An 8940-nucleotide genomic window follows, 5' to 3' on the forward strand; every position below is an offset into this window, starting at 1 on the left:
GAAAACTTTAAAATAAATAATATAAGAGCTGCTATTGCCACACTAACTTTTATTAATCCTGCACTAATACATAAGTAAATCACCAAAGAACTGCACATGTTTATAGTTTAAACTAACATCTTTATTCAAGAGTCAAGACTATATTGACAAAAAGGAATGGTAGTTTCCATAGTAACAAGTTAATTAATTCTGCACAGAATGGTGAAACTAAAAGTAATATTCCACATGAATTTTTTAAAAGTTTATGAGATTTTTTGTGAACTTGGTCTAATAGAAAGTTCATGAATTTTTCTGAAAGTTCATATTTTGCACTATGGGTATACCCTCCTTGGTGAAACTGTGGGAATTTCTTTGGGGTATTCAAATGGCTCTTGATTATTATATTGATGAGGTCTCCACTGGACTTGACCTCTTCTAATGTGGTTGATTGGATGAATGGAAGAATTGATAAACATAGACAGCATTGGTAGTGTTAATATCATTAAAAGTTTACTTGTTTAATATTATGTATGATATGATAGCTATAGATTTTTCATGTAAAAAAATGTGGGCTTACCTCAAAATATTCAATAAGCTTACTTAAATGCCTCTTGTAACCTACAAGAGGCATAGAATTTTTCCTTAAGGGCTTTGAGCCTATCTACGTGGAAACACCTTTTTCATACCATAAACACCTCTAAAGATTGAGAAATGCAGAACAAATATGGTAATGCGAAAGAGAAAGCAATGTCAACGGACATAAACCACTATTATACTACTACAATTTAAAATAAACACAAAAAGAAAGCATGGATAGAGTAGAATTATGTGCTTGTGATATTCTAAAATATTGCCTCATGGGCAACGATTTTCATGGGTACAAAAACAGTACGAGTGCATCCATTTGAAACTATTATTCAAACTTCTCTCCTCCTTATCATTACTATTTATGTAAATGAGTGGTCAGAGACTCGATTCACGTTCACATTTATACAAAATTTTATAATATCTCTTGTGAAGTAGCTAAGATTCACAGAGTTCAAATTAGTTAATAGTTATAAATTGAACCAACATTAAAAATTGGAAGCAGACATTACTCTCACTGTGGAGTTGATGTGCATGACAAGGGAGTATTGTTCTATCGCCATGAGTTTCTCCACCTTCACAGACCCAAATTTTGCGACCTGCAACACTAGTCAAGTTAGATCTTAACTAATATATTCAAGGCACAAGAAAACAATATAGACAAAAGAATTGAGTTTGTAACCGATAACTATGTAACACTAGTTTGTTAGTGTTAAATTGAGGACCCAAGATCACTGGTGGTGCCACATCAAAGTCCAAACTATATATGTTTAATATCCTTTCACATGTAAACCGATGCCCTTCAAATATAACATATTTGTTAAGCCAATAAATATATTTTTTTTTTTTTGGAAATTACATTGCATCCCAAACCCGAGTTCCAAAGTTGCTTACAACGGGAACCATTCCTTAAAGAAAAAGTACCGATTCACGCATGCATAAGTTGGTCGTGCATGAAAAATTCTTGTTAACAACTTCACTAGGAATGATAGACTTAAGAGATTTATAATTTTTTGCGGGGGCATAATTAATACCCAAGTATATAATTTTAATTTATTTTCTATTTGCATAATGATATTGTAAAAATTATGAATTGATATGCATATATTAGACAAAGCAATCAACAAGTCAAATGTAAGAAGGGAGAATGTCACCATGTCTCATTAAGACTGTTGTTGTCAAGAGACAACGCAATGAGATGTTTTAATGAAGACAAAGATGTGGGTATTGGACCTATGACCCCACACTTAACACTGTGAGCTTACTAAATGCCCCTATAAACAAGGCTAGGCTTGAAAGACTCAACACTGTAGATCAAAAATGTTGTAGTGGAGTATGTGAACCAGATATGCAACTCATAGCCGCTGGACATTGTTAATCTTAGGAGGTTAGAACTGGAAAATGACACGAAGAGAAAGCACTTCACATTAGAAATAAGCTTATATTTCACCCAAGTTGGTTATGATTGATGATGGTCCATGGATGATGAAATTCAAGAAGTTTCATATATGTTTCCTTCAAGTATTTATAAATGAAATCATCCACTTTGGCTGGTTTTTGGTTTAGAACTAGTACTTGAACACCAGCCAAATAAGTCAACTTTGGCGAGTTATATAAATCAATTCAGGAACAACATACCTTCCCACTGCTAGCAGCAGCTACTAATGCGACGTGCTGTTCATCGACGTCAAACTCGTAAAAGTAGTAGGTCCTGAAAACAATCAAATACTAGTTTAAAGTAATCATAGAAGAATGTTTCAAATCTAGGTAGAAGCGTGTAACAGAAATAAAGGCTAAAGAGCAATAACAAACTAGAGCAGTTTTGATACAAGATCAACAGCTTCAGGAGGCATTCTCTTGTTAAAAACCCGCAAAACCATTTTCTCCAGTAAATAGAGGCTGAACATCACACATCAAACATCACAAGAACCCAAATTGCAATGTTTATCTTCACTGCACAAAGAATATGCATTGTACCTAAACTGAAATATAAATTTAAGAAGACTTTAAAATTGCCATTGAATCTCGGTGAGAAAAGATAAGGAAATTAAGAGTACCACAGAATTACTGTTGACGTTAATCGCACTCTCGAGTTCACTCCATGAATTCATCGCATCTTCATATTGCACATCCTCAAGTTGTTTCTTAATCTGTTCGGCTACACTGTTTTATGAAATCTGGTTTGTTAGATAACTCAAATTACCAAAATCAAATTTCTCTTTCCCTTAATTTGTTCATAAAATATATATATATATAATATATATATATATATATATATTGACCTATTCGACTTGATCGCTACATTGTCGTCGCTCCATGTGGGCACTATTTATCCTATAAGTTGAATGAGACATGCCAATCATGGTGATGAGTCTTTGTAGTTCATTATATATTCAGTTTTAAGGACAGTACCAGAAATTGATCAAACATTATGAATTGTACCTAAACGATCATCTGCCTAGATATCCTTCACTGCACAAAGAAGGACTAACTCACTGGGCATTCTTGAACCACTTGTTGACCTGAAAATAATAAATAAATAGGAAACCTTGGGTCAGGTGAAGACAATTTAGGTGAAAAGTATAAAAAAAAAATAATAAAATAACTCTAAGAATGCTTGCTTACCTTCTCAAATGCAAGATCCAACTGCTTAGAAACTCTTAAGATGAAGAGACTCTGAATCAAAGCAAGAAACACACCAGTTAAGAGCAAAAGGTGTTTTTAGATTGATATTGATTGACAAGTACTTGATTCAGTATTAGACTGGAGCCTGGATGAGAAACAAAGTCATGATCCCACTACCCAATATCCCATGAACATTTCTTAGTCAAGGATTTCCCTAAAAAAACAAAAACAAAAAAAAGTAGAAAAATATTTGAAAAAATAAACTACAAATGCAATAATTTTCCACAAACATGCCAAAGATTGCAAATATTACATTGTGGAATAAGGAAACCTTTATATACCTATCAAAGACATTTATAAAAAGAGGGGAGGAGGTTAGTTATCCAATTACCTCAAATAATGCAGGCAAAATAGTCTGTATGGTCAAGAGAGAAAGGTCAATGAAACCTATAACAGCATGAGGGCTGCCACCAAATTTGTTAGTGATTTTCAAAGGAAATGAAAATACGTGTACACAAATTCCCCCTTGCCTACCGGCCCCCACACCTTGCCTACAAGATACTCAAAAAAAAAAAAAAAACTCAAGTTAGGGCCATAAACCAACAGAATCAACTATTTTTTTATGATTTGGCATTCCAAGAGTACAAAATCAATAAAGGGAGGGCCTGCCATTCATACAATTTTCTTCATGTCAATAGTATTGTAAGTTAGGAATGAGGGGCATGGCATTCAAGTGTGGTTGCTCTACAATTAATCAAGTTTTTTTTACCATGAACATCAACTATGAGGTAAGGTTCAGTTATTTATTCATCTAGACTAGATTGGCATCCTATTATTATGATCCTATCATTAGCTTCTCTTTCTTTCAGATTTTGTTTTAATTGTAGAACTCATTTTGACAATTCATTTGGGGAGAAATGTTGGCCTTTTATATAATATTGTTTGATTTGTCGAATCCTCAGGCCTGATTATTTATTCATATATATATATATATATATATATATATATATATATATATATATATATATATATATATATATATATATATGTGTGTGTGTGTGTGTGTGTGTGTGAAGCTTTCTGCACTGCTAAAGACCAGAACATTTAATGTTAAACATTAAACCAATAGTATGTAAAATCCAATCCAAAATATCAAAAGTAAAAGGTGAAATATTATATCCAAAGAAGTTCAATAAAAACCTGAAATTTATGCTGAACACATTAAAATTAAATAATTGATAAAAATATCAAGAACCAAATAGGACTGATCTGCTTATCCCACAATGATTCAATTAAGACAGACTAAAGGAGAAGAGAAAAGCTATCTAAAGATGACCTAACTATTGCCTCCTCCCAATAACTGTCTTTCTATTCCCCTTCCCATACCAATAAACCTTACTTGGATTAATGAAAAATTAGAAGTGATTATAATTGTATTAAAAGAATGCAAATTATATAATCAAAAGGTTAAAGTCTCAAAATGGATCACGTAGAAGACTTTATATGGTTCCTTCTAAACTAGAAATGGAACTAGCAAATTAATTGGGCATGTAAGCATTAATTTATAATTATTTATTATAGAAATCATATTTTAAGTTGTAGGATTCAAAATTGCCATTGAGCCAACCCCTCGGATTATCTCTTGACATTATTCTCTGTCACAATTCCCCTATCCTTAAATCTTAAAGCCATCTCTTGTCAGTTCCTTGGAAGGAAAGAAAGAATAGTTTGAAGTTTGAAATGTAGAAGACCGTAGTTATGCAGTTGCATGAGTTAAATACCATATATAAGGCCTCAAGCCATATACACTCATGACCCGGTATAAGTTTTCAAATTGATTTTTGAAGTTAAATGGCTCACAAGGATAGGGAGAGAGGCATTTGATATGCTGGATGAGTTTCAGAAATTCCCTCCAAGATTGCACCTAGCAAGTTCTATTACCATGTGGATTCATTTCTAGGTTACCAATCAGAAAAAATAAAATAAATAAATATTGTAGTACTACTAAGTAATATCTCGGCTCAATATCGTAGCATTTCCCTCACAAATGTGACGAGTGCTCAGAGTATTATTAACCAACAATATCCCATTGTCTTGTTAGCATGGACAATGCAGCCATCTGCAGTTTCTATTACAACAGCACCATAGACTCTTAGGAAGAAGATTTAAGCTTTCTGACAATAGTCGAAACTCTGCCTAAATTCATTATTTGTAGTACCAAAAAGACTTACTGAATCCTTTTTCCATAACCATTTGCTTCCTAAATAATTCTTCCGCCACCACCTAGACATGGATTTCCCAATGAAGAGTCATTGAAATTAACCTTGTGCCAACAAAACAGAGATTCAATTATCGATGGAATCATGAAACAGCAAATCCAAGACAATCAACTTGAGATCCACATCTTTAAGAATCTTTATCAAATACAACTTAATCCTATTAAACCTAATAACTATTATACACAAGCCATCGATATTTATAGAGGAATAACGCTCTATAACAGAACCACGCTCTATAACGCTCTATATTTATAGAGGAATTGGGGATGATACCCAATTATTTGGTTGATTTATAATCTGAAAATTGGGCCACAAATAGTAGACAAACTCAACAAGAATTCCCCAATTTGGGGTAAAATCCTACAATTTTCTGAAGCTTTCAGATTCTTAGATATCTTGGGACTTCCAAGGGTTTATCCCTTGTACAATTGCAATGCCTTAACCAAGGAATCAACGTGGGTAAACTTGCATGCAAAGCAAATTAGACCATAGTTGTAGTGTCTTAATCACTCATGCACCATTGAAAGTGTGCATTCTATAGTCTATGATGGAAATAACATAAGAGACACGTTGTTCTCTATTTTTTTCCCATCGGTTCACATTGTTTTGTGTTTCTCTACGTCTTTCATGTATCTGTCTTATAAATATTAGATGGTTTTTTTTATTGATATATAGTTAAAAATCAAAGATAGGCTTTCAATCAATCATGAAGACTACATTCTTCTTTCTTTTTCTATGTTGTGCTTTTGTTCTTGTAAGAATAATGGGAGAAGAGATATCAGTAGCACCAGCATTTAGGCACCATGATACTTGATGTTACTTACTTCCACTACTTAACAATAGAGATACTTCAAATGCTAGGCCAACATTATGACTAATAGTCCTAAACTCACAACAATCCATTCAAACAAACTTAACTATTGTACAGTTGATAGCCAACCTTTCTCGACATGTTAGACTCGTCAACACCGTTATTCCACCCACTATTGGAGCATTCAAGACAAGATCCTAGGAAGCATGGGCAATCTTTCTTGGCAATAACGAACCAAATTGATTTTGGCAATACTAATATTTGTAGACTATCACATTGAGACACCTAGCATTTAGGATTTTTGAAGATGCCGTGACGAGCACCTTGCATCTTTGTCTTACAATGAGACATAAAGTGACAAATAGAGGCAGACACTAATGTATTCCCATAAAGGAAACTAAGAAGTATTCAAGAAATTGTTGAACTCAGTATAAACATGGTTTCCAAACATTTACAAACTTAATTCTAACTAAAATATTACAAAAGAAAACCAGAAATAACAGATGCAGTAGTCATTACCAGCAGACACTTTAAGCAAACTAGTTAGGCATTTTCTCTTATTTCATTACAAAGGGATAGAAGATTCAAGGATGGATTGCAAACATGCAAATTCAGACTCAATTCCAACTAAAATATTTCAAAATGAAACAGAAATCCTTCGAATGAGATTTGAAGAAGGATCATCTCTTTTTCTGCCTATGTATATTGACTGTTCAATAATAAGGATCATCTCTTTTTCCCTAACACGAGGAGCTAAAGCATAGCATGGAGTGACACTTGACACAATGTGGGTGGAAACTACATATCACCTTTAGAGGATACTAGCATGTTTCAATCATGGGCAGATGATTCAATATATATCTTTTCTACTACACTTGGTGTGACAACTTTCACTGATTCAAATCTCAAAATCAAATATCCTCAAAGCATGACTGCCTATGTTGCACCGACGTACATCTATGCAACTACTTGATTAATGGGACCAAGCTCAATCATAAACCTGAATTCCAATCTGACATGGGTTTTCCAAATTGACCCAGGGTTTCTTTTCTTGGTTAGAAGGTGACTCACATTCTCCCCACAAGCTTTACACTCAACAAAAATAAACAATTTTTCTGCCCTATAAGAGTGGTGCAAATCCACTAAGATTTCTTCCCTCACTGTCACAAGATGTGTGGTAGGCATATAACATCTCTTTCACGATGTGGACATAGCAACACAAGCCTAGTCTCCTCTACGTCATAATAGAGATTGGTAGATGGTTTGAAATCCAAAACCCAGGGCTACAGAAACAACAGCCCTCTTACATAGACTGGAATCATTCAAGGCAAACAAAGGTGTTTGTTTAAAATAAAATTAAAAAAAATCAGAGAACTTGGGAATAGAAGTTGACATATATCTACGTTGCACACGTGTAGGCTTAGGGAAAAGAAACATCAAAACCTTAAAGTTTTCCCCAAGATATGAGTAGAATTATTGACTGGTCTTAGTATCCATTTGAAGCCATTTAGCATTCTATGTTACATCGAACCTTAAATTGCATTTCGCATAGATTTACTGCTCTTATTTACCAGAAAAATAGAAGATAGAGGAATAAGCAGTCTAATATGCAAGATATCATACTAACACTTAATAAAGAGAAAAGCAACAAGTACAATTTGAGAGCTAGAACATTTCCTTAATATTTATGTCCAAGGAAGACCACAAAATAGGAGCATGTCAAAGGTTTGAACGTAACTAACTCTTAGAACACATATATGATCTTCTATTGATTACTAGTCTCATCTATAACTAGGAGGGGGTGAAAGCTAAGATAGAAAAAGGAACCAACCTCTTCAAATTGAAGGTAAATGTTATGCTTAGAAACAATAGAGAATTTTACAGAAACAAGGAGAGTTGCACCTTCCTTTTCCTTTATATGAAAGAAGCAAAAAGAGTTCAGTCAACGGGCACAAATATTGTAGTAAAAGCAAATATGAACACTCTTTCAATATTATAACACATGACTCTGGACAGAGTTGAGTGTACTGGAATGGAGGAAAATATCTGTTCAGCCAACCCAAATCTTTGGGTTTGGACACTCAAATGGGACAGATTATTTGCATGATAAGAAATTTCACAACATATTTAGAGACCTTGAATGTACATGGTATGAGTGTGTGACAACATATTCACTTTTAAGCTCATTAATAATTAGATTGAATATTCTTGTTTTATTTTACATTTGTATAGAATGAAGTCATTTCAAGAATTATTTTGATACAAAAGATAATATCTTTCTTGAGACAGTAACAAAGTTAATTGAGAGTGACAAATACCCAAAATAGAAGGATATCACAAATATTCTAAAAAATCATGAGAAAAGGTCATAAGGCATTGCTTGAGGTTTTTTAGAGACAAAACATGAGGATCTTAAGAAAAGAAAATCAAAAAATGCAACTGAGTTTTTTTTTTATAGTAAGAGAAGAGAAAGTCATCTTTTTTATGATAGTGCCTCTCTTGCCAAAGTTTCTTTTTGTCCTCACTATCTCGCTCAAGCCAAAAGATGATGTTTCCTTGCTGCTGCAACTTTAGAATAGCCAAAGATAAGCCTCATTATACCCTGTTCGCATTGTTTATAAATGAATGGAGACGTGAAGTTCTTTATCTCTTTGTTTGTGT

This window comes from Akebia trifoliata, unplaced genomic scaffold (genome assembly GCF_017979445.1).
Source record: "Akebia trifoliata isolate Shusen 1 unplaced genomic scaffold, ASM1797944v1 Contig00214, whole genome shotgun sequence".
In the NCBI taxonomy this organism is placed as follows: domain Eukaryota; kingdom Viridiplantae; phylum Streptophyta; class Magnoliopsida; order Ranunculales; family Lardizabalaceae; genus Akebia; species Akebia trifoliata.